Raw genomic sequence first — 27,443 nt, 5'->3', positions numbered from 1 at the left:
CCCCCCCTTCTCCACAAACGGCTGACATCTTGTTCTGGAGCCGGATGTGTCGGTGATAAGGACCGGCAGTGTGGTCTGCTTCAGAGCTCCCCACCGGTATCAATCAACGTCAAGACGCTTCAAACCCACTTAAGCGCCCGTTCTCACGGGTTCTAGAGATCACAGGCTGGGAGACGTCTGAGAACATGATGTGCCGGATATATATATATATATAAAAAAGCTCCACTGCCTGCTTATCTTTCCCAAAACATCCTCCTGAAGATGATGGGAGTTTTATGAAAGCTGATACCGCCACGCTGTAAGAAAGACATCCGTAGAAAGACAGCTAATGTTTTCTACATGTTTGAAAACTCTAACTTAAAACAATAAGAATTGATTATCACTGATCATTATAATTTTTAGGGGGGCTCAATAATTTTTTGAGCCCCCCCTAAAAAGGCTCCAAATATCGCCCTTGCCCATCCATATTTACAGTATATCCTTTAAGACCTTTAACCATCGGATATTTCTGTTAATCCCCCACAAAAAAATCATCAAAAATACGGAAAAACATCTGTGGAAAATCAACACGGACAATTCCTTCATACTAAAACGTTGTAGAGCGTCCTCTGGTGGACAGACTATGCAACGCCATCACTAACAGGGACCGGTTGTAGAGCGTCTCTGGTGGAACAAGACTAGCAACGCCCACTCAAGCCGCGTAGACCCTGCAGGATGTTGTAGAGCGTCCTCTGGGGGAACAGACTATGCACGCCATCCTAACAGGGACATCTTGTATGCGTCCTTCTGTGGACAGACTATGCATACGCCATCACTAACGGGGACGTTGTAGAGCGTCCTCGGTGGACAGACTTGCAACGCCATCACTAACAGGGAAGTTGTAGAGCGTCCTCTGGTGGACAGATATATGAACGCCATCACTACACGGGGACGTTGTATTGACGTCCTCTGGTGGACAGACATGCAACATCCATCACACGGGGGACGTTGTAGAGAGCTCCTCTGGAGGACAGACTATGCCACGCCACCACTAACAGGGACGTTTTCTACGTCCTGGTACAACTATGCAAGCCATCACTAACAGGGACGTTGTAGAGCGTCCTCTGGTGGCACAGACTATGCAATACTATCTTTTATTCGTCATTATAAACGCTACTGACGAACGAACATTTAAATATATTTTTTAACATCTTGAGAGGCGCCGTCACTATAGACCCAAATATCAGTTCCCTCCTCTCTTAGGTTACCACGTCCACTGCTGGGCTGAATGGCCGCGGGGGGGGGGGGGGTGGACATCACACTACCCGGACGTCCATCCAACATTATGAAAGTGCCGAGCTGCAGGCGGCGTCTCACCCAGCGTCCCCCTTTCACTCATATTTACTCGGTTTCACAACCTCGGGCTGACGACTGGGAGCTCACGCGTTCAGATGCGACTCACGCTCCCTTTTAAAGGGGGGGGGGGAGTGCTCCAGTTGAAAACACATCCTACTTCATCTCCTTTCTCTCCGCTGCATCTCCTTTCGCTCCTTTCTCTCCTACCTGCCATCTCCTTCTCGTCCTTCTCTCTGATGCAATCTTCCTCTCTCTGACTGCTCTCCTTCTCTCCTGACTGCATCTCCTTCTGCTCCTTCTCTCTGCTGCATCCCTTCTCTTCCTGTTCTCTCTGACTGCAAATCTCCTTCTCTCCTCTCTCTTAGGCATCGCCGTCTCCCCGTCTCTTCTCTAACTCTATGCCCAGGTCCTTGCGTCTCCATAAGTCATAAGTTTCAAAAAAAGGAGATGATACCTTGAAATTAAACCTCTTCCTTAACGGCGCTCATGTTGTGTGCACTCCGTTTGACACATGGAAAGCGGCAGACGTATTGCGATATTGGGAGGTTTTAAATTCCTGCCTCCTTTCTAACCTCTGTAAAAATGTCCAAACTGCTGAGGACAAGCAGAAAGTTACAAAAAACGGTGAATCCCACCCTCCAATTCAGAAGTTGTAAGTGTTAGAGATAGTGGGCTCTCTGACGCTGGTTCGATCAATTTAATAAGAACTTTGGTTGAAGCATATTCCCCCCTTAATACTAAAGTCCATCAACTGTAACTACTGGAACATGCCTAACCCGACCCTTACACTAAGCTAACCGTAACCCACACAGTCCTTTCAAAAAGTAGGATCGAACAAAGTCTTCACTGTCAAGGGCTAAAATTGTCCTCACAAGATAGATAGTACATACATTGTACCACACAACACACACACACACCTCATTTACACTATACACTAATATCTTCTCAGTAGCAGGAGCACCACCTCAAGGTCCAGCCCACACTTGCACAACAACTCCTTCGCTCCCCGATGTTCATTAGCGGTGTGGTGCAATAATTGGTGTGTGGATGTATTACTTTTCTGGCTGTGCACATATTGAGAGCCTGGGGAGCACGGTGGACGTCAGTTTGGGGGGCAGTCCATAAAACGATTAAGAGTGCTAAAGAGACACTCCCCGTTAAACCAACTGGCCGATGCATCTCCATCTGGGATTGATTGGCCTGCCTCGCTGCTTCTACGACTGACAAATAGGCAGGCTGGCAGAAGGGGGGGGGTGCTCCCACACATCCCGTATTCCATGTCTTAATTGAAAATTGCCCGTAGGTAATTAACTCCCCAGTAATTTTCACAATGAAAAAAAATCCCTTTTAGTGGTTTAAGTGTTTAATAGAGTCTTTTGCTTCATCTACCAAAAACTGCGACTGTGGAGGAGGGGGAGGCGAGAAATACCCTAAAAATCCGACAATAACGTGGCTTAAAATGTTACAGTAAATACAAGAGGCATTATTATCTCTCCTCGAAACCCCCCAGCGATCTGAAGAATCTCTATTTCCATATTGGTAATATTGTTTTCAATAAAGCTGGTGTGGTGCGGCCGGGGATAACGTGCATCAGTCCCATCCTTTTGTAATGAACCGGGCTACCGACACAATCCTTGTCCTGCTCCTAACTATGGCGAAAAAAAAGCCAAAGAGGGTCCTATGCAAAACAGAGATATTAGTTATGAACGTCATGGCTTTAATAGGGATGGCTAAGACAACGCTTGTGATGAAAATGGATAATTGGAGCCATCAAGACAGAGGCGGGGAACATTTAGGACGTATCCAGTGGAACTTCTTTCTCTGAAGCTGTTGAGGTTGTGTGCCCGAGCCCGCTGGAAGTGCACAGGGTGTACAACAACATCATTAGTGCTTCCATATGCTGTTCAGAGATATCTGCCCAATTGTTATACCTGACACTAACAGCATCCATTGCCACTTGTAGAAGTAAACTCTCAATGGGTAAAGTTGCAACTCATAAGTGTTAAGTAGAATAATTATATTCCATTCTTCTACTTGCTCCAACAGCAGCAATATTCTGGAAAAAAAAGATATTTGGGTCAAAACGACTTAAATGACAATAAAATGATGTCCCTTACTCACTGTTGATTGCGCTAAACAATTGTTGACTGATATCTTCCAGCACTCCCAAGAATGCTATTCTCTGTGAAATACTTTGATCTCGTCATCTGTCGGACATTTCCTCGGTAATAAGACCTTTTTTTTGCATACATCAAGCAGCATATGATATAAAACTTATTTCATAAGCAGAACTGTCATGGCTCAGACTGGAATGGGGCAGTTGTAGGTGAATTATGAAAAAGGACATGGCAGCACATCCTGAGAGAGGCACACCGTGTAATATATGCAGGGGGGAGAACTTGATTTCAAAGACACATTGTCCGGTTTTTCCAAGGCCCACCCGTCTGACCATGGCATGAGTCCTAATCACATCAATTACCCAGCCACACGCATGAGTTTGAGCCACGGTCAGTAAAAGGTCGTTTAAAGACCCTCCCATGTCCCCACTGAAACCATGGTGGAACCCACGTCAGGTAGTCCTCCAGAACATACACAGTTTAAATCTGTACATACATATTTGGTAATAATACATCCCATACATGGACTCAATACTCCAATTGGTAATTTACCAATCATTTACAAAAAAGGTCAAGTACCCAATGTTAGAATGAATGCTTGTTCAATTTTTACCAGACGTGTTTCCTCCTTTTTTGGTGGGTTAACTACCCCTGGAACCCAGAGTTCTCAATATATATAACAACAGTATTCTTATTATATAGATATATACCACGACATATATGTCTGGTAAAGAACCCTACAATGTTCACAGCTCTCTTTTAATCCAATGACACCACTTTTAGAGTGTGATCAACTAATTCTGAGCAGGCTGCACAATTAATCGAAAAAAAACACTGTTTTTAAATTTTTAATATGACTAGTGCAATACCAAATCGCAGTTTTCTATTTTTTTGTTTCATGTGGAGTTGCTGTTCATTACTTCAATTTTCTCATCGGGGTGAGAAACTCGCACTTAAAGGAAGTATTGTGAACGCTGCAGAGACCGTCCAGACCTACAAATCCCATCCTACACGACTAAAGGTATAATCTTCTTTGTTTGGTATCAGGTCCTCGCAGAAATAAGATGATCAGTACCTCCAATATGGTGGTTAACACCACAATCGCCTATTAATCAGTCCGAAATATCCAATTAGATATTTTCCTCATTTGGCCATCCCTAATACTGAGTGTTCATGGGAAAATGAGACTTGTGCATGAGTGAATGCCCTGCAGTTGATTGCACACAGACATAAGGCGCAGTAATTGTTGAGCTCTGTTAAAATTGAGAGCAGGCTCGGCTGTTCAGAGACAAAGGGAGATGTGACCTGCGCCGTCTTGCCCCACTGTCCTGCTCTGGACCGTACCACCCGCCGGCTGGATGTTGCCCAGGCTGGGAGGCCGATTAAAACGCATCACTCTGGGTACCACCGTCCAAATGAAAAAACACAACTATACATTTTATTGTATATCAGCTAGAAAAACAAAATGCCTTTCATGAAATGGGATTCGTGAGCTTTGACTTCCCTGTAAATTAATAAATCATTAGGACAATTCCCCTTTTGCACACCAAGCTACACAGCACCAACCACAGTAAAAAAATTCATACAAAATATACAAAACACAACTGTGTGGGCAAAAGGACTTGTCATAGAAAAAAAAACCAACAATGACCATCATATTATTTCTTGTAAGGACATAATTTACAACACGCCTAGTGGCTAGTGTCACATTTGTGCCATTCACACACTTAAATCCATTTTTACATTATATAATTTGACCATAATTTTGTATTCGAATACGGTATAAATGTGATTGAACTCAACAAAATGTGTTTCGCAAACCTCATGAAAAATGTGGTGAATACGCCTTTTAATGTGTCAAAGCAATAGTATACTACACTGCTAGACACAGAGATGCTACCAATTAGAAAAATATGTAAAATCGTAGCTTCAGGGTTTTTAAAATTTCTACAGGTGACAGCTCATTGGATTTTCTAACTGTTATTCAGAGCGTGTAAAACCAAGTACACTTAGTTGCAGAGCGAGGAGCAGGGAGGGCTGAAAATAAATACCAAAAATGTCCAATCGGTTTCATCATCCCTCAGAACTGTGGACATTCATGTTTTGCTTGCTTATTATTACCACCTTGTTGCTTCAGAATGCACTAATTATCCGTCCTCTCAGCCTGTGAAGCGTCTAATTAATGAAATGGCTGGTTTAAAACTGTACACAACCCTACCTTGAAACTGTGAAAGGCACAGACACAAAACACCCTACACAGAAACAAGTCCCCACCAATCCTGATGTCGCGGGCGGTGGTGGGATGACGACAGACAGACAACCGGGACGCTGGCTGATTAGAGTGGTTTTTATGACAGTGGTGGGGTTAGTTGATGTTTCGTTCAGGAGTGTGGCAAACTCCTTCATGCGGCGGCGAACATTTGCGGAGGGGTGTTAGCCGGACATTTTGCCAAAAGCAGCCGATGGCGGTTAATGGTAGTCCGAGTGGGAAGATATCTCTGTCTTGTTCCTGGTTGGCATAGTGTGATTAGTGAACGTTAGCACCATCTCTTTTAGCCAACCATCCGAGTACTGTGTGGGTGCCAACCTTTTAGGCTTCTCCTCAGGCTAGCAATTGGAATTTACACGTGCAGAGTCTTGGTCTGGTGGAATCGTTCCGTGACATACGGTCTTCGGTACAGCCATCTTCTCATCTTCTCCGGCCGCCCGCGGGATCGGAGTTAACCGGCCCCCGTCATTTCAGACCCTCACCCAGGTCTGCGCGAAGCGGTAGTCCTCCTGCGGTCGTACGTTGTCGTCCGGGCGGTCCTGGCCTGCTGGAACTCCTCCTCAGCCTCTGTATCCGGTCGTGGTTGCTAGGGCTCGCCGGTTACTGGGGAGAGAAAAAGAGGGGGGGAAATATCGTGAGCGTGAGCGCTCCATTGTGAATGATTGACCTGGTTCCATCATCGCGGGTTGAATGGCCCTGAGAATGAACTTCGGTAAAGAGTCCACATTCTTGGTCCAGAATTGATTCAAAACACCGGGGTTACTCTGTAAAGGCCTCGCAGACACATCCAGGATGGAAGCAATTGTTGAGGAACAGAGCCGAGGCGGGCTTACAGCACAGCCATAGCAATTTAATCAAACGAAGGTGCTCTGATGTATTATTCATCACAATGACCAAAGACTGGTGGTAACGTTGAGCGGGTCTCCCAACCCCCCCACCCCCTCCAGCCTCATAGTCATTCTGCACTGCAACTTGCTATTGTCTATTGCAGCCACCCGTGGTGCTTACATCAAAAATGCTGCCTTCAGGGAATTTCTCCTCACGGTACCCCACCACCCCCCCCCCACGTGGTCCTCACAGCTATCTGCGGGTATGTGTAATAGTGAAGCAGATTAAGAACATAACACCCCAAGGTACCCCTAGGTTCAATTTCGGACGTGTTAATCCATTAGAATAAATGTAATACCCACCTTCATGAACCTCCTGGTTAAAGTATCTAGGATTAATGGAATCCAGAACTGGTTTGGTATGAAAATAATTGTTTACTAAGTGTTAACTAATGCTTAGTGACGAAATAATGAAGGAGTTATTTACGCTCATGAAAGACACTACCAATGTTTAGACCTTTTATTACAACAGTATTAGGGGACCACTAAGTGTCTATATAAAGAGACTTCATTATACAGTATTAGGGGACCCTAAGGTTTATATCAAAAGAGACTTCAGATCCAGTATTAGGGACCACTAAGGTTATATAAAAGAGACCTTCAGAACAGTATTAGGGACCCACTAAGGTCCTATAAAAAAGAGACTTCAGATACAGTATTAGGGACCACTAAGGTCTAAATATAAAAGCCTTTCAGATACAGTATTAGCTGACCACTAAGTTTCTGATATAAAAGAGATCTCCAGATACGTAGTAGGGACCACTAGGTTCCTATAATCAAGAGACCTTTCAGATACAGTAATTGGACCACTAGGTCCTAATAAAAGAGACTTCAGATACATATTAGAGGACCACTAAGGTCGAGAAAACATCCAAACGCACCATTCATGGGACCTTTAAAACTTTGAAGACCCTAACGGGAACCCTGCAACAGGTAAATGCACATAAAAGACATATACCATACAACCCGATGTATAACGGACCAAACAGTAAGACAACCAACAGCACGCAACATTTTAGATGAACGTGGCACGAATAGGGTTGGGTACCAAACCGTTCCATTATGAACCTGTTCCTACACACACGAAGTATTGGGACGCGGATTAACACGCAATTTCGGTTCCACTTAATGTTTAATTGGACTATTTTCCTCTGTCGCTCCCGGCATGGCAGATTTTTGTTGCCATCCGAGTGGCCCGCATGCCGCTCGTCGGAATGAGCCCTGTGCACTCGACAATCACTGCTGCTAACCAAAATGTTCTCTGTATTCTACCGTTACTAGCTATCATAAATGTAGGCTACCTTTTAACATGCCATATAATATCCCCTCTGGGCTCCCCCAAATGGCGTATAATCCATTACCATTTACTGCCGCATGATCGTGGTAAACTAGTACACTATCCTCTTCTATCTAGTTTGCAGGACAGCATAAGTTAGGAGGCCGCAGAGAAGCAAATATGGTCCGTTTCTGAAAAAGAACTGCTGAATTTGAAGGCTGTTTAATTAGCAACATCTCACATTTATTTTGTTGCCACTTGTTAAAAGCGTACTGGTTTCTATTGTACATTGTGTAGTTAGTTATGTTCGAGTTTTTCTCTAACCGAAGTTTCAGCAGTCCCTGGCTCATACCTAGAGAAATATAGGATAAACTGCACATATACGGAGAAGCCGAGGCTAGTGTTATATATTTTTTAAACAGTGTCCCTACAGGGAAAGTTAATTAACCCGTTTTTCCTTTGAACCAGCTATGGGGTGAAAAGAGGTTTCAGGTGGGTTACCAGCGGTGGATGTTGATCCGAGCTCGATGTTCAACCTTTCGAACTCCACAGGCACTTCTGGAGACCTTTGTCTTATCTCTAAACCTCTAAAGGGCAAACTGCAACTCTTTCCAGACCTAACGCTTTTCCCCTTATTTTGAGTTTTCAAAAAACCTTTTTCCTCCAAATACAGTAGGAAACGTTAAGGTCAGGATTAAATCCCAGAATTTAATGAGTCCAGAAAAACAGGACAATAAGTTGAAAAAAAACCATTCAGATTAGCTCGGTTAGGAACTGAACTGCACAGTTACTACTACATATCAGCTTATCTTAATGATGTCAAAGTATGATACAGCTAGGCGTACCTTACCACCAATAACTGCTTACTTCCATTTCATCCATCCCAAAGTCATAACCTCAAACACGCAGGCACCATCAACTTAGCCAACCGTTATCACCGGGGTCCCAGACGCCCACATGGACCATACAGAGCCAGGTCATCCTTGAAACAACAGGACTGTGTCATATAGATCCTGCTAATCTCCATGATATCCACACAGCCGCTTGCCTCTTTAGAACCCATCTGACCTGATAGGCGGTTTACGTTATCCCCCTCTGGCTATGGGTCCGCCTCATGCCGCTTTCGGCAAAAAAAGGCTCATATCTGATGGTGAAACATATTGTTTACCTTCAGAGAGAAAAAAAATAATATTGTTTCAGTTTGCATGCGACCACGTCCACAGTGCAAACGGGTTTCCTGCGGTTTACCAAGTCAAATTTAATACCCTTTAGCCGATATCACGACATAAAAGTACAACAAAAGTACACAAATGTTGTTCAAATTGATTACAAGCGACACAGAAGTACTATGTCTGAACTTAACGCAAATTATATTTGACTATTGTAGAAAGAACACCACAAAATGAAATAAAAACATTCACAGAACCTATCAGACTTTTTTAAGGGTCTAGGTCCTATTTTGAAATTCAGACGTTTTTACGACGCCTGCTGCAACCCGATCAATGAATTTAAGTCACTGTCTGTCGCTGAAAGATCCCTCTGCTGAGATAGTTGCCAACCTTCCAATCAAAGTCATCCTCATTAGGCAACCTACAACCCATGCTGATACACCCAGAATCCTGCCCAGAGACTGAAATTAAGAGAAAACTCACAGGAAGGATAAAGATCTCCAATCTTCCAGGCTGACAAAGCACTTGTAAATCAATCAAAGAAGAACAACACTGTCATACAACTGTACTGCCATATACCACCCCCCGAGACTTGAGAACAGAGGGCCGAGGTTAATCCGAGGACTTCACTCCTCCGGTGGACGGCTCACTCCATCTCTGGCTCGGCGTATGATGCTTAAGGTCCCAGTGGCGGCTTTTGTCTGAGTTGATGTCCTGGGACTCCTACATGACTGGGGCTTGGCTGCCCTGGGCGGCCGCGAAGCGGGTTTTTACGCTGATATTGAACCCCTGCCTTTTATTGGCGGGGCATCCCCATGAAAAGCTGTTCTTTCTGGGTCTTAAGCCTGGGAATTCGCTTTGGAGAATACTATGTCCATTGTGGCCAGACTTGGACTTCAGAACCACACTGCTAAAATGAAGCCTGGTGAAACAAATTGGGTTTACAAAAGAAGAAGTTTGGAAAGAAGTTTTTCACAATTGGTCTTGTTTTTTTTAACCTTGCTGTTTGATGTTATGTCTGTTTGAAGGACAGTTTGCGGAATAATGTGACCAGTTTTGGCCTTTTGTTTATCTCTTTCTAATTTGTCTATATCTGAAGGTTGTTAAAATGTGTGATCCTTTGTCCGCAGACTGGCAACGCTTTGAGACCAGATCGAGCAATAAAGACAGTACATGAAAATTCTTTCTTGCTTCATGTTGGCATGAGATAAGGAAATGGTCCCAATTGGCCCCAACTCTAAAACGAATAGGATTTATCAGATCTGTTGCGTCACTTCAAAATCCACTGTGCCTTGATGCTGCTTCTACGGACCCATCAAAGCCTTCCTCTGTGGCAATGTGCAGGAAGTGATAGAGGCAAGCTGATGGTACGATTCGTTAATCCTGTGATTATAAAAAATGCCCTCATTCACACAGGGTGTTCTTCCCAGATCATATAAGCCCCCCATCCTACAACCCAACTTCATATTGCCATAACTTTTTCAGAGTGCATGTGCGGCCGACTATCACAAGATCAGCTAACCGAAGCGTAAGACTCCGGAAAACGGCTCTCACAAACTAAAAGCCCTCACATACACTAAAAACCCTGTATCCTATCGCAAACCCACAAGATCAAACATGTAACCGTTACAGTCCTTGTGATGACTAAAGTGATCTAATACTCTAACTTTCAACATTCTCACTGCATCATTAGACGACTGAGCTTTCTTAAGTTAGATTACCCACAGCGTAAAACCCTCATGAGAACTAATGACCCCCACCGCTAATATGCCTCTTATCATGATAACACAGTCAATAGGTGCAACGTACACCAAAATACATGAAAACAAAGAACACAACCAACTGGACGCACCGAACCACCACAAACCTGAATACAACAACTGTCCCACACAAGGCATGAATCATTGAACAGATGATACAAGTGGCAAGAGCCCTACCAAAGACTGGCAAAATCTATGGGTCCGCATTTGGTGACTTGTCCAAAAGCACACACCACAGGGAGAAATGATGGCTATCACCAACGCTTGATAGAACACAAAGAGCGATATAGCAATAGCCGACACTAAAAGGGGGGGCGTATAACAACAACTTCATAATAAGTAAGGGAAGGACAGAATAAAATAAATGTAGAAGAACACAAAACTCGCTAGATAGACACAACACGACAAGATACAGAAACTCATAACCAATTCAATAAATCACACTCATAGTTTCACACGGAAATGGAAATGAAAAATAACCCACCCATAATAGCAACCATAGACGGTAATAATGAACCTACGAAAACACACACTGACCAAACCACAAATCACAAAACCCACCCATAATTAGAGAAAAGCGTCCATAGGATGGTGTTCAGCAGTGCGCATGGCAAGCGCACACCTCGGAGGAATTAGCACCACATCCGAAAGTCCTGTAAATCATGAACTATGGAGCTACTACACAGTGAAATAGAACTGAGTTTAATTCTGCTGTCATTGAACACACACCCACGAGGGCAAAGGCGTGTGATGGTAAAAATGCGGTCAGGTACGAGAGGTAATGGAATGATAGGGCGTGAACCTACATTGGAGGTGACCTGTGATGATCTTGTTTTGTTAAGAAACAAGTAAGGCGCGGGCGAACTGAAGTCGCACGGACTAGTACCGAGCCCGGACCGACAAGTCATGGGTGTCTTCAATCTGATCGGAAAAATCTATTTCCCAGATCATTAAATTAATACATCATCTGCCCGATGCACACTAACAATGGCTGATTTATAATCACACACTTGCTACACATCCATAACCTCACGTATGAAATATTCGGACCATATACCTATCTAATTCCTTTATGCAAAACTAAATCCCTATTATTAATCTAATCAACTGTTGTTAAATTAAGAACCAACAACCCGGCTAATAAAAATTAAACATTATCATATAAGCTGGTAGAAAATACATAGGGATTAACATCCTACTTGTCTGGGGACTTGTAACAGTACGTGACAAAAAATAAAGCGCGCCAAACGAAAAAAGCGTTTAAAATCAACATCTCTACTGATGCCAGCGAGACGCATAGAAAATCGACACTCAAACGCGCCGTCCACTGAACAACCGTGTCCCCCAAATACCCCAACAAAACTGACCAGAACCAGCTGTGCGTAAATTTAAGTTTCTATGTAATCTTATCACAACGATGGGGGGGGACATGCTACGACTAAGGCCCTCCATCCTCTGACAAGATAGAGCGCATTGCTGAGCCTTCTCTGCTGTGAGAAATGAACTGAGAGATCGGAAGAGCTTCCATGTCTACTGATGGAAAAGCCCACGGACACCGAGTAGGGGACTGAGGGCCCTTGCTAACTAAGGTCTAATGCTAACAACACAGGCTCCATCTGTGAGGGCTGCCAATGTAAGGTGATCCCTACACACCACCACATATGACATGATTTACCAGCTCATACTTCTTAATAAAAAACAATAGGCTACATCAATCTCATATAAATAACATCTTACTGTTGGATGATGATGAAGACTTTGAATTGTGTAGATATAAAGGAGTGTAGAAGATGTCTTACAATGCACAAAATGAGCAGTGAATATAATTTTAAATTTTTTTATAGGATTACAGATAAGCTTAACCAAAACACACATCACAAGGATCCTTTCGCATCAGTTAAAATTAAATCATTTACACACATACACTGTCAGGGTACATTTGTAAACGTAAGATAGTGAAGTAAGTTACCAAACCAGCCCGACTGGATAGGATAACTAGCTAAAGAAGACAAACATGTTACACGATTTTGCTCTTCACCTTGACACAGAAGGTTAAAAAAGGGTTAGCTCAGATGCCTACTGCTCTCACAGCCTCATCGGTTTCGTTGATCCAGGGGGAGAGATTAGAAGGGGCCAAGAGGCCACTTTTTTTTGTTCTGAGGCATAGCTCTTTGAAATAACCCGATCTTGCTTTTATTTAACTCGAATGATTTACAGGCGTACCGCTGCAACCCGAGCTAGAGCCAGATTGATCTGCAGAACACAGCAATTAGAGGCCACTCGAATACCAATATCTCCACACAACGCTTTCGAATCCCTGGCACTTCGGCCTCATCGAGTCCACCTGACTAAGTAAATAAGTGGCCCGGAATAGACAAACAAATCAGAATGTAGTATTCAAAAGGATGAATAACCGCCGAGCAGATTTGCCACTCTTAATGTAATAAAGCTTAGTTGACAGGGAAGATTAAAGCCCTATGATCTAGCTAAGAACACGTTGTGCGAACACCGGCCGACATCTCCCCATCTGCACGCTACGCGGCCCGAGCAAAGTCGACTCAAAAAACCTCTACATCGTGACCTCAAAGGGCACACGGCGCCAAAACACGCCGCGCCGCTCTGTGCTGAGTGTGTATTCATCCGGAGAGAACTAGAATGTCACTTTGAGATTGGTGAAAAAGATGGTGCAAACCTAGGAGACCGTCAGTGGGCAGACGTTACACAGCAGCGAAAGCACATAGCCGATTAGAACTGGATTTCAAGACCACATTCACATCGACATGAATAAATATACATGATATCCAACAAAAAACCCTTAGTGGGTTGCTGAAGTCCCTATGAAATTAAAAAAGTTGTGAACATGACTATACTTTCCAGTGGAAATAATATAATCTGTGACATATTGAACAAGGCAGCCTTCTTATCAATGAACAGCGAAGAAAAAAAAGACCCATACAGTAATTACAAATTAGTATTTACCCAATTCTCATCACTTTCGTAGACTAAGAGGAAAATTAATACAATGAAAGTGTGACTTAAACAGAAAAATTGTAGCGAGGAAACTGTCTGCACTATAACATTATCATTTCAATCCCCCATTAGGGATGACTAGTATGTGGAAGAAACATCATTTTCCCTCGCCAGTAAAAAGCCACACGGAACTTACCTCCGTGCAGCCAAATGCCGGATCCCACCAAAAACCAGATCCCTTCCGCAACATTCCGTAGGCATTCATTCTGTCTGAGGCTCCGGCAATCCCACAGTGGCGATCACAGACTCGCCACAGCGGACGCTACGCTGAACTAAACGTAATCCATCACCGGAACGGATATTGAATGTACTATGGATATTTCAGGTTATAAATGGGCACGTGCTCTATGGTTATTCCAGTCAACGACTGGAATCCTAATGTCATGAGGGTGGTGAAGGAGAGAATATTTGCTTAGATTAACGCGTAACACACACACACACATGCCTCTGGCGCAATAGGACATAGCAGGAGGTACTCAGAACCAAGGTCCTATATACTTCATAGGAAATTTATGAGCTGAATACACACGGTCATCTGGATTCGATGGGGTTGCCAGAGCGTATTTAACGAGCTGCAGAAAAAAATTAGACACTGCTTGTCTTATAATCCACACTTGCCACTATTTTTTACAAACGGTGGGAGCATGCTGGCCTAATGTGGGCCTCTAAGTTCATGGTTACTCCCATATCCCCCCCTCGGATGGGCAGAGACACTTTGAACGGTACTATCTACAGGGGCATTTCACATGGTGATTAGAGATCCCATCCCATTTCCCTCCAGATGCTTCCAATATGTTGTTCTAATGTATTCGAGATGAACCACCCGCCAGGATTAAATGAGAGAGAGGTGATTGGATCTAATCGCACGATGCCTTCAGTGAAAATACTAAGGGATCAGACCTTATGTAAAAAAAGACAACTGCCTTCCCACGCCTCTCGGTTATGGACGACGCGGTTTAAAAATCACATTATTGGTGACTCAACAATGTTTTTGGGGGTCAAGATTAAATACCATCATGATACCACCAGACAACACCGCCTCCCGTCACACCACTACTACGTACAACATCACAACTTACCGATCGGATTCTCCGCGGTGTGGTCCTGTAATCTGCGTGTTGGTCGTCGAGGGGGAATAAGAAAGTCCCTGATATTAGTTCAACTATTTTAAGTTGCAACACGTACACATGGATAGTGAGTGAGTGAATGAGGGAGGGGTTTCCAACACACCTTTGATGCACAAGCATGTCCCAATTACATCATGTGAGAGTCAGGGTGGAGGTGGATAATAGACCACACCTCATCGAACAGACGCATTGGTTTTATAGTGGAACCAAGAAGCCGAATGTTTTTTCCTATGGGTTATTAGTCCAATTAGAAGCAATGGCAGAGCTATTTGGGTTTGAACGACGCCAGTGAGAATTTTTATTACTAACACTATTCTATTTCACCCAGGTCAAATTGGTCTCGCAATCGGCACAAACACGGGCGATCTAAATGCCTCTCTATTAAGTCTATCTCCATGCATGGAAGCGGAGGGAAGAAAAGAGGGGAGGTTGTGAAAAAAGGAGAAGAGATTTCACTTATTGTTAGAATATTCTTATAGTCTACATATCCTTTTTCTTTGTAATCCGTTTCCGCACTCACCCACTAAGTTGCAGTTGTCCCTTCCTACATGGTATATCTGGCGTTATCCACATTAAAACTCTCCCCACCTAATATGCCATCACATTGTGGTGCTTTGATGTACTAACACCATAACAATAAAAATCTAATCTCATCCTCGCTGACGATGGTGATCTCCTGTCCATGCAGCCTATAACTGCAAGCCGAGAGCTAAAGCCCATGATATGTGATGAGATGAGAACCCAGCATAATAGAACTTGCAACAAAGTGATCAACAAAAAAACGCTAAAAAACAAACACATACTCAAAACAGAACCTCTCGCTCTGATCAGATTCCAATCACAATATCCCTCTCATATAGTCTCTCTCTTCCATCTCACAACACAGATTAATCACACACGCGCTTCTCAGCGCCATCGCCCCGGTGCTTCATGTCTCTGCTCCTTTCACACCGACTTAAGGTCACCTCAGACTGCTCCTCACGCCTGCACCATTTCAATGCAGTCAACGCACAGATCCTGCTGTCGACCAAGCCACTTACTTAATATATAATAGCGGCTGTCAAAATGCATTATCATCCCCACCGACCATAACGCGATGCGTTACAGGCCACTATTTTGTGTGATTCACGACCATATTACCATGATTCGAGCACATCTGTCACCTGTGAAACTGTACCCAGTCACAAGGTTTGGATATCAGGGTCTTCTGATAATGGCTTGACCACAACCATCATCACAGCCATACTAATTAGCCCTTTCCTGTGTCCACATGGCCATAGATAGTAGGGGTCCTCTCTTACCCATTAACTTGTAGTGTGTATCTGTAAACAACTCTGAATAGAATGAGACCTAGTTTCACCTGCCAGCGCCCACAGATCGGTGTTTTCCCTCAGTTTGTACAAAATCACGTCAGAGTTGAGGACCCAAGTGATGTGAGGAAAGTGTGGGGAAGCGGAGAGGTTTTAAAACCGCCGTGTGAGCGCGCCGTTTTATCACAGTGGATTACGGAGGCATTAAGATCCAACTTTTAAAAACATTTTTTATGAGGTCTCAGCCAACTACACATTGATAACATGGCCTAAACTTTTCCTACTCATGAATAAAGTTCGTCTGAAATACGAACTACATTTTCAACAAGTGCTTGTCTTTTCATGTTGCAGAGCTCATGCCTCTTGTTTAATAAACCATTTGAAAAGATGGGGTCAAATATTTTTGCCGAAGGAGCGCAGTTGTGTCAGTATATGCGTCCCCTTAACGTGGGTCACTTTAAGGACATTAATAAACAAATACATCTTAATACGGACACTAAATATATACACGTCACCAAGGATGACTTATGTTCCATGACCGCATCCTGAAAAACCAGGAGGAATTGGCAGAGGTTTGACCAAGTTTTATTTTTTTTTTTTTTTTTTTTTGTGAAATCAAGATAACCTTTATGATATTAAATCACACTTACTAGCCCAAGTTAGCCTAATGGGGTACTGTACTGTAAGGTGGTTGACTATCAGAAGAGAACAAAAAGCTACCGTTAGTTTATCCTACCTAAATATGGTTCTTTACGGGTTGCAGAGACCATCGCAGCACCGCACGGCCTCCAGTGGATCTCGAACACTTTCCCGTCCACACTAATCTTCAGAAAAGGTTACACGGAAATTGGGAGGCGACAAGGACCGTGGTAGAACATTTAGATTGATCAAGATCCCAAGAAAAATTAGGAACCTTTCCCAAAGCTTGCTGTTAACAACAGCCCCAACATAATCCACGTCTGCAGGGGCAGTACAGGCCGGACGCCAAATACGCTCATTAGACCCAACCGAGAATGTGGGAGGAATACCTCAAATTCTCCATTCGGACGAAATACCAGTGCAATGCTGCAGGGGAGAAGCACTTAGACAGTGATATTAAAAGATACATGGACACACAAAAAAACTGTGAGGGGAAACATAATTGCCTTTAAAGCTGTGGAATAGATAAATCCATGAAGTCCGAAAGACTACCCCAAAATCGATTTTCCTTCATATGTATCAAAGACTGGATTTAACACAACGGCCCTACTTACCAGTTGACTGCCGCTGTGAGCTGTACATGTAGGTGCAGACTGCCTGATGCTGGAGCATTTATTCACAGGGCGACCACAGAAAGGATCCATCTCTTCTATTGACATAATAATTGACCCGCCCCCCCCCCGGTGCTCCCCCCCCCACCCCTTTTTAAATGCTGCAAAAGAAGAATGAGGGACGGTACAGAGACAGGACGAGGTTTCGATAGCAGTCATTTTGTGGCCGCGCTGAGGCTATTGGGCTGAAGGACAGAAATCAGAACGAGGCCAAAGACATCAGAATTCCAGTGCCGTTTTGTGAGAAACATAAGGGTTGAACTGATCATATCTCCCAAAAAGCGGGCCGGAGTTCATATTTTTGGTATGCGGTGGTCTGGGGGGGGAACTAGAGCATGACGAACTGGAGGGGGGAGTGCAATGATATTGAGCAGAGAAAAGGAAAATCGAATTGGAGCGTCATGGCGTTCTGGGACTGCACCAGTCCAGCCTCGTATGGCACTCTCTCTCATCTCTGTCATGGCGCTTGGGGGGGTTGACGGATGTACGTCTCCCTTGTATGATCCAATTTTGGAGAGCTGTATAATCTGGCCAACGGAAGCTCATCAGCCTCTGATACTCCTAATCTTAGTCCAAATTATGTCCATTATCATCAGGAGGCAGGGGGCCCTTTTCCCCTCTGTTTCGGGACTGCGCGGAAGGAAAATGAGACTAGAGGCATCTGTTACAGCCTGCCTTTGTGATAGAAAGATTGAGTGTCTGATCTATGATTGCCATGGTAAGTGCGTGTCCTAGATGCCAAGGGAGGACTGCTCAGAACGAGGCTGGCAATTCGGCAAATCCATGATTGTAGCATGAGCCCGTTCTCGGGTGCCCTTTCAAACCATGCCTGCCTGCTTGTACAAATATGAGCTCCTGACATTAATTCCAGGCCTGTTCTCATGCGCATACGTTCCCACAGCTTTTGAAGTTGAGGCATCAGGGGACGCCGACTTACAAGCCAGGGAGCGGAGTCTGCTTCTTAGGAAAACACGAACTATCACCCAGGAAATGTGTGTTCCTTGGGACTTTTGCATACACCACAACGTAACTAGTTGTTTTGGTGCCTAAACTTACTTTCCCCCGCCGCATAAGTGCTCCTTTTTCCTGCCTAATTTAACCGTAATATCAATTAATAACAGAATAACTGCCAGCAGCTTGGGTTTCTCTGTACCGGCCTCATAGTCACCTATCCTGGGGGAACCAGCACACCAACTACCCCTGACCGGCGGAGCACCACGAACGGCAGCTGAGGTGCGCTGTACCCTGCCTCAGAGTCCACCTATTCTGTGGTAACTAGATCCCCAACTCCCTGAGAACCGGCGGAGGCCCCGCCAAAGGCAAAACTCAACCAGCGTTTAACAGCTAGCATCCTGACCGCTCTGTGGCACAAAGCTGTCGCAATGTCCCATGACCGTCTGAAGTTTCTAGTTTTTGTATTATTATTTTTTAGGTGTAGACAACTTGCTGCAATCTCAGAGAATGCTTGTAAATTGTAACGTATGTAAACACTAGTTTATTATTAACTATTTGCTGACTATCTGGCCAATTTTTACAGAGGAGATATTTATTTTTCAAATGGTACTTATATGTCAAAAGATTTTTTTTCTCACATTGTGACAAAGACCTAAAAATGTCAAATTACTTTATTGTGACTCCTGTCTACTCTTATTCGAACACATTTTCATTTTACCAACTCATCCCTAGTAACAATCTCGAGAAAAACAGCAAAAACTTATTTTTCCAAACAATTCCTCCTGGGAATGGAGCTAAGTGCAGCCCGCATCAGCAGGCATTCCTTAAAAACCGGGACTTCTACACACCGGCTTCTGAATATTTAATAACATACAGTACTTTTGGAGGCAAGGTCATGTTTTCCACTCCAACAACAAAAATGTTATTCTGTTTTGTAAGCACCTGAAGCTCCTTACTCCATAGAATAAGATGGCGACCTTTGATAAATGTTGTTAACTTATTTTTAAAGGCTAAGTAAAGCCTTCTCTTCGGTGAGACTCTTATGGCTTTAAGTTGCAATAAATGTTAGCGTGCAATGGAATGTTCTGTGCGTTTCACTGTTTGTGTTGGTTCATGTTCACAAAGAGTTCCCTAACCCGGCGCCGACAAAAAATAGACATCATATATGCCATACAGGGAAATAGTATACCAGCTGTTAAAACATAATCAAATATGTGACACACTTGTATGGATCAGTCTCGAATCGCCGCTATGCAATTTCAGGTATTAGAATCGTTAATCCTGGAAGCAAAAATGGTATCGGACCATTGCTATTATATATATATGCTCATTCATACATAGCATACATACAGTATGTATTATAATACAAAAAAAAAAAGAACATTCACTACTGAGCTTTTTACAGACATTAAAAAAGGACACCTTTTCAAAGAAACAAATATGAATGGGATTTCAAAATAAAGGCCAATCTTAAACAATATATAATCAATATTTTCACTGTGGTATGGATACTAGTGGACCATGAGTATTTAAATTGATATAAAACAGAAAAGTTCCCTTCTTATGCTGTAGCTTTTTATCTTGCTATTTTCACTTAACTCAAAACTGTGGTTCTTGGCCTTTACATGTGTGGTCTGACTCAACCACCAAGATTTGTATTGCTTCTCAGCAGCTCGGCTCCTCAAACGTATTTGTAACTAAAAGCCCCCCCCCCCCCTCCCTCTACTCCAAACCTAACTTCTGGTTATCTCTCCTGGTGTAAACAACTTGTTCAGTTGTTTACTGTTACTTCACATCTGCTACCGAGATCTCCAGGGTCCACAGTCATCTTAAGAATCCTGGGTTCCTCCCCCCCCCCCCTTCCTGCACCGACACCACCCACAGACCACTGCCACAACGCTCTGCACCTTCAAGACTTCCTTCTGCTGTCTTCTCCAGACAAAGGTTTCAGCAGGCACCATGAAACCCCATAGCATCATCAGGGTAACACACCGCTTCCCTCTTGCTAACCCCCAAACCCCTCCACCCGCCCTTTCTTCCTGCTTTCAACTCGAGCAGCCTAACTCCCCCAAATGTGCTGATCACAGAGACCTTCCACAGGTGGAAATTCTGTGGGGTTTGTGGTCATGGGTAAATTAGTTCTGGAAGTAAACTGTAGATGGGATGGGAGAGAGGAAAGCTCACAATTTGTCACCATTTTGTTCTTCTGTTGCGTGTTCGGGGCGGGTAGTCGGTTGCTTAGGTAGACTGCAAAACCGCCGTGTCATAACAGGTGTGCTTCCACAATAGGGTTTTTTGCAAACTGCAGCAATAATGTGGCGGCTTTTTGGTGTCATTTTTTTGGTTCAATTAAAGATTCAGCCAAGAAATGAATTTCAAGACCTAAAGGCAGAAGACCGAACAGTTATTTGGAATCGAGTAGAACATCTTCCACCTCCTCCATCTTCATCCGCTTATCCGGTTCGGGGTCGCGGGGCAGCAGCTCCAGTATGGTAACCCCAACTTTCCCTTTCCCCGAGCCCATCAACGCAGCGCGCGCTGGGATTCCCGAGGCGTTCCCAGGCCAGGGTGGAGATATAATCCTCCACCTAGCCCCGGGATCTTCCCCGAGGCATCCTCCCATCTGGACGTCGCCTGGAACACCTCCCTAGGGGGCCCCCAGGGGCATCCGACCAGATGCCCCGAACCACCTCAACTGCTCCTTTGACGCGAAGAGTCAGCGGCTCTACTCCGAGCTCCTCTCGGAGGCCTACTCTCACCCTATATCTTAAGGGGACCGCCGCCACCCTCCTGAGTAACCCATTTCGGCCGCTTGTTACCCGGATCTCGTTCTTTTCGGGGCCGGTAGAGACATCTTAAGATTACTAAGATAACTCCACCATTTGGAAAACACCACTACAATAATACCAGGATCGACAGGGCACTCCCAGTTCCCTAATAGATATGAGCAGCCTGGAGATACGTTCTATTGAGAGGAATTGTTTGGACAACAGGAAATATTGTCTGTTTAAATTCCAGTTCAAGTACAGTTTCTTTTCCCAATCGGGGCACAATTAGGTATATGTGGTCTTTAGGACGTACTACATCCTGCAAAGAAACTATTTGCCAATATTTGGTAATTGATTAATCGTTTAGTAATTTTTTCTAGCAAAAACCACAAACAGGTGCACTGGTTCCAGCTTCTCAAATGTTAAGATGTGTTGCTTTTCTGTGTCGTATATGACATGAACTGAATATTTTGTTTCCAGTACTGGAAGTCAAAACGGACCCTCTGTGGACCCGGGGGAAATTATATCCACCATTTTGCACCTGTTTTTTTTTTATACAGTCATTTTATAAACAAAACAATTGTTAGAGAGACTATTGGTCCATCTTCAATAAAAGGTGTCCTGAAATGACAGAATTGTCCTTTGGCCCCACCCTTTCCCCCAGTCACACACACATTAGTCCTGTCTTACTCTCTCATGGTATGAGCATTTTGAAACGATGCTTAACACTGTTCACTCTACAATGAAGCCAACTGCCCCGCTAAATCTAAGCCCGTAGGATAGAGCAATAAAAGGCCCTGTGCCTTCGTGTGGGGACAGTGATACAGTGAATCCCCTGGAGCAGCGGGTGGAGGACCCCCCCCCCCCCCCCCTTCAACCAGGCTAATGTCCGCTTCCCTGCAGACAAAGCTCCCAGACTCCCTGTCAAAACATCTCTGAGTACTCCTACGACTTTGTGTGTTTGTGTGCGTGTGTGGTGGATTCTACAGAGAACAGATACGTCTGCCTGGAAGGGTTGACAGGGTGACTACACTGACTTTGTTAGTTTAGATACTATACATATTTATATATCTGATATATATATATAGTATTATATCTATATAGATATATATATGTATAATATATAGGATACATATGTGCATATGGAGTGAGCTTCTTTATTTGTGCTGGAGTCGACTTTACATTTCTTGAGATTTTTTTTCTGTCCTGCAGATGTATGAATGGATTGTTTTAGGTTTTATGTCAGCTGACAAAACCTGCCTCTTAATGAAAATGTCAACAACCCATAAAAGAAGTGCTTGTTCAACGACTGGTCCGCCATTGTTTTTGGCGTTTAGACTTGCAATGAGACTCTCACTTGATTCAACACTAATTAACGTTCATCCTAGTTTCCACAATGGGTTCATCCATCGAGGATGGCCCCACAACAGACCAATCCATTGGTATGGTGGAAAACAGAAGAAAATACAGCTAATACATTGTAGCTAATTGTAAAATGAAGTGAGAGCCCCCCAGATCCTTTACTGACGCAACAGAGACCCACATGCACGCAATGAAGTACAAATGCAGCCCTCAAAGAAACCCCAGGGAAAGTCAAAGGTGCAGACAGTTTTTGGCAGATCCCGTCAAACCGTTCTCCACGGTATTACCACCCTCTGAGGATAGGGTGGTGGGGGGGGCTGTTGCTGTCTCGGAACCCTGTCAACTCCCTGTCCGGATGGGACTCCTCTTTTAAAGGATGGAGGGGGAAGAGACAAGGTTTGAGAGTGGCAGAAAGAAAGAATGCGACAGACGACAGTAACGAAGGAATGGTGAGGAGAGCGGAGGATGGTGGGAGGCAGAGAGAAGTCAGTCACAAGGAAGAAGTGATGCAACTGTGACAGAGGAGAAAATAACTAAAAAGACACCTCTGTTGCCCCCATATTACACTTTGCGTATATTATCGGTTTTACATTACACAAGCATTTTTTGGCCGTAAAAACTTTGTGTATTCCTTTTCAGATTTGTCTTGACCTATGCTGAGCTTAGACCGAGAAATTGAAAATAAAGAGGAGAAGACGGGATGACGTGTAACCGTCCTGGTTTTGAAGAATGCCCATGATGCTGGGAGATATGGCAATCAGGACATCAGTTGGGGATAATACTTGTTATTTTCATCATGTGATCCGCGTAATGTCTAGGTGGAGATGACCCTATTTTATGGCCATATAGTATACAGTACCTGTTTTCTGTTCACAGTGGATTGTGCCTTAACGCAGAGTTTTGGTTAAGTGTGCCGATGTCCATGAAATACCTGAATATTAAATGTGCTATCAATCTCTGATATCTTTGGAGAGATGAGCCTGTATGTATTGGCTCAGTGTGATGCTTATAGTGAGGAAGAAAACTCAGCCTGACATCACCAGACAAATCACAAATGCGAGTTAGTCTGGAAACCTCTCTTTTTATTTTCCATTTTTAAGGGATCTATTACTGGCCGTAGACCAAAACAGGTTATCTGCCAGAGCAAATAAAACAAGAACATCAGCAGACGATTTGGCTGGAGATGGGTGACCAAAAAAACTGAAAGCCTAGACATATCAAAACAATCCCATGGTCCCATGAAAGCATGTGCTGTGTGTTGTTGCAGACATAAATTTGGACGCATGACCATCAAATTTGGCACCTGATTCCAAATGGGTTAATAATGTGTATTTTCAGTGACCTTGTCCTCTATTTGTGAACTGAATGATTCCAAGGTGCGACTGTTTGCTTCAAAAGTTGAAAAAGGGCCTAACAGCAGGAGCAAAATTATTCAGAATGTGGACACTGGCTGTCCTGGGATAAAAGAGCGGAGAGAAAGGTGTTCTTGTTTCCTCAATTCGTGAACATATAGTTCTGATGAGTTTGTTCAATATTAAGTAGACTGGAGCGGAGGTAATGGGAATTCTCTGTCAGTCAGGTCATGGAGGGAGAAGGAGACTGAAGGATAGGAGTGAAGTCTTCAGATATAGATTATGCATACGGTATGGAGGAGGGAGCGCAGTCATAGGAGTGAGCTCGAGTGAAGGGAAGGCACACACACAATGCTGTGGGCACGCGGGCGAAGGGAAAGGATTCTGTGATCCGGGGGGTAAACAGTAGAAGGAGGCCCTCATCGAAAACCTTCTCAGAGTTGATGTGAGGAGGTTGGAGGTGGTGCAGACGGCGGTGTGGTGGTGTGGAGTCGACCCTGAAGGAGTGCAGACTATGCCCAAGAGAAGAGGGGAAGCGACGAGCACAGCATGTGCAAACTTATAAAAATGCCGATAAAAGCTCTCATTCCTCGCACAACGGACGGCACACACCTTGTCACCTTGCCGTCAAGGGGGGCCTGACACTATTGGGCACTGAAGTTATAAGCGGGGGCGTGTTGTGTGGTGTGTGTGTGGTATTACTATTAAATAGAAGAGTATGCCGGCCGGATGTGTGTGTGTGGTGGGAGTGGTGTGGTTGAGCTGACGTGGGTGAACAATTGACGTTGAGTATGACCATGGAGAACTTGGAGTCCTGGGCGGAGATACACGAGAAAGTTAAGGTAACGGCGGTCACCGGAGCATGGGTACTGTGAGTCGGGACAGGGCGCACAAAAAGCTGGTTAGTCACGGGCAAGGGGTCTGTATCACGAGCGGTCAAGAAGTGGAGTTCAGGCGGCCGTGCGATCCTACTTGCTGTCATCGGCGTAGAAGTAAGTTCAAGGGGCAAGGCAAAGAGGGGAAAAAAAAAAAAAAAGGGGTCGGACTGCGACACACAACACAAAATAAAACACGAAAAATAAAGGCGGGTGGGGACACAGATAACAGGGGGGAATTGCAACGGACCAGCACGACCATCTGACACGAGGCCTTAGGCATGGGGGGACGCCAGACTAGAAAAAACGGGGGGTCGCTGGTGAAAGGGGATATGTGCGTCAGAGGTGACCTGCAGGTGCGTGGGGGGGCGGGGGCTGATGGGGAGGACACACTCAATCAAATTAGCTGAATCACACAGCGGGAGATCTTAGCAACAGCTACATTTGTACATGCTTTTTCCTACCACCAAAAACATTTTTAGAGCCAGCAGGTGCGGGCGTAACGTCCATCCTTGTGGTGCCCCCCTCCACCCCGCGGTTTGAAGAGGGACTTCAATGAGGGAGAAACGCTACAAGTTGCAGGGACAATCTAACCAATTGCTGAAGGGAGTTACTGCGTGAGAGATAATGCGAGCATACCGAGTCTTCGATGTGAAATGAGGAAAAAAGTGACCGGGACAACGGGGAACAAAGCCATGGCGAAACGGCAGCTGGAAGAGCGTAGAAGAAAAAACGGGGGGGGCGGGCGAATAAGAAGGAGCCTGCAGGGAAAAGTGAGACCTGGTCACAAGGTCCGTTGTACGAGCACGGCGCACGAGGCGACAAAGCTATATCTGAACTAAAAAAATGTGAAAGAGCGAAGACGTGCTGGGCGTAACATGAACGAGGGTGAGGGGAGGGACAGAATACTAGCCGGACGCTGGGAGATGCTGCCGCCCCGCAGCATACTAAGACATTAACGTATCTCCACTCCTTGACGCGCTCGTAGCGCCCTTGTGCTCACCCACGAGTGAGATAGTCTATGATGTTGCAGTCAAGGATCTGGATGCGGAAAGTGAAATAGAGCCCATAGGGTTGGGCTGGTAATGTGGGAATTGGGTGGTGTGTGAGTGAGATTGTGTGGGACGCAACTAACACCCGGAGGGTCCGAAAAAAGCAAGTACCAAGGCGGCAGTAATAGGAGAGGGGGCGCGACCGGGGGTGCACAAACTGGCAGTGAAGCAGTTTCAGCGACACTGTGGTTCTACGCATTGGGGCTAAAAGGGGATCAAAATATTTAAAATTCACGGACAGAGTGCATCATAATAGGGTGGGCGTCACAGGTGTTTCACCGCAATAGCGGAAGATAAAAATGATAAAAGTAGTGACATCACCACCAGTCTTAAACAATATTTTGCAGTTTCTGGAAAGACGTGCGCCAATTATCCTGGGTTTGTGTGATTGTGTGCACAAATAATAAATAGTGTGTGGTGAGAGTGGAGCATTTGTTGTGTTAGATAGCTATTAGTGCACAACCTGTGTTTCTATGGCAGGAACGAGCCGGCGAGCAGCCGCGCGTCGACTGGATCTGAGCAGGCATGCCCGCGTGTGATCACAAAAGCACCGGAGGTGCAACGCGGAAGTCTCGGTCCCCGTCTTTATGCTGTTCAGGTCATTTCAACACTACTCTGTTGTTTTGGTGGTCCCTGTCATAGCGAAAAAGGAATCTTGGTGTTTTGAACCGTGCTTTGAGCCTCTTACCAATGTCACCATGGTCATTACATTGCCGGGCCATTGAACGGATTCCTTCTATGTGACAAGTATATGACGGCAGTATATTGAAAGAAATGTATACAAGTTGGGATAATCCGCCATTGATGCACAGCTGCATTAAGAGCGCCTAGCGGGCCGGAAGCCGGGGCTAAAGCGCCGTGATTTTGCCGTCGTCCGACACTTAAATCGAGTGTGAGATGCTCCACGCGGCAGCCAACGTGTGCTCTGAGTACTGGGCAGCGCGACTCAGTATCAGGCCAAAGGTATGATCCCCGAGTAACATGAATCCAAGTAATCACAGCAATATCGGTCGAGCAAATGTGGCGGCGTGGTTTATTCCATAGTATGCTTTGTGATTCGGACGACTGGAAATAGAGGACGTGCAAGCAGCCATAGTCCTGACTCACAGACTCGATCTCCGCCGCCGACACGTCCAACTAGCTCCACAAGGCAACCTGGGTAAACCCCGGCAACAGTGGATGACTGTCAGCTGACAGACAGAGACGGACCCTAGAAGCTCCGGGATGTACAACTGCTATTTGGGCCATTTCCAGGGATGGAAACTGTTCATCCCCTAACGGAGGGACGTCAAAGGTGGAACACATTACAGTAAAGCAGGTTTTTGGAGTTTGATTAGTCGGAACGGTTTACGTAAGTTCAACTAGTGTGCGAGACCCCCAGCAAAGCAGGAATGAAAGCACAGAGCCGTGCAAACTGTAGCGCTGAGGCCTCGCCCCCGCTTCAACCTTCCACGTGGCGGGACCTGATGTCTTGGTGCCAACTGTTGATG

At 44.8% G+C, this 27,443-nt stretch overlaps 1 protein-coding gene and 1 pseudogene across 15 annotated transcripts in view; both read right to left on the bottom strand.

Annotated features, from left to right (window-relative positions):
* Nucleotides 1–27,443, bottom strand: part of nrcama (neuronal cell adhesion molecule a) — a 1,100,153-nt gene that overhangs the window by 590,547 nt on the left and 482,163 nt on the right. The window lies entirely within an intron of this gene.
* LOC116673021 (plexin-B2-like) overlaps nt 1–27,443 on the bottom strand; it is a 279,884-nt pseudogene that overhangs the window by 210,681 nt on the left and 41,760 nt on the right.

Source organism: Etheostoma spectabile, chromosome 23 (genome assembly GCF_008692095.1).
Source record: "Etheostoma spectabile isolate EspeVRDwgs_2016 chromosome 23, UIUC_Espe_1.0, whole genome shotgun sequence".
NCBI classification, from domain to species: domain Eukaryota; kingdom Metazoa; phylum Chordata; class Actinopteri; order Perciformes; family Percidae; genus Etheostoma; species Etheostoma spectabile.
The sequence above is the reverse complement of the archived record's forward strand: the minus strand, read 5'-3'. Positions and strand labels throughout refer to the sequence as shown.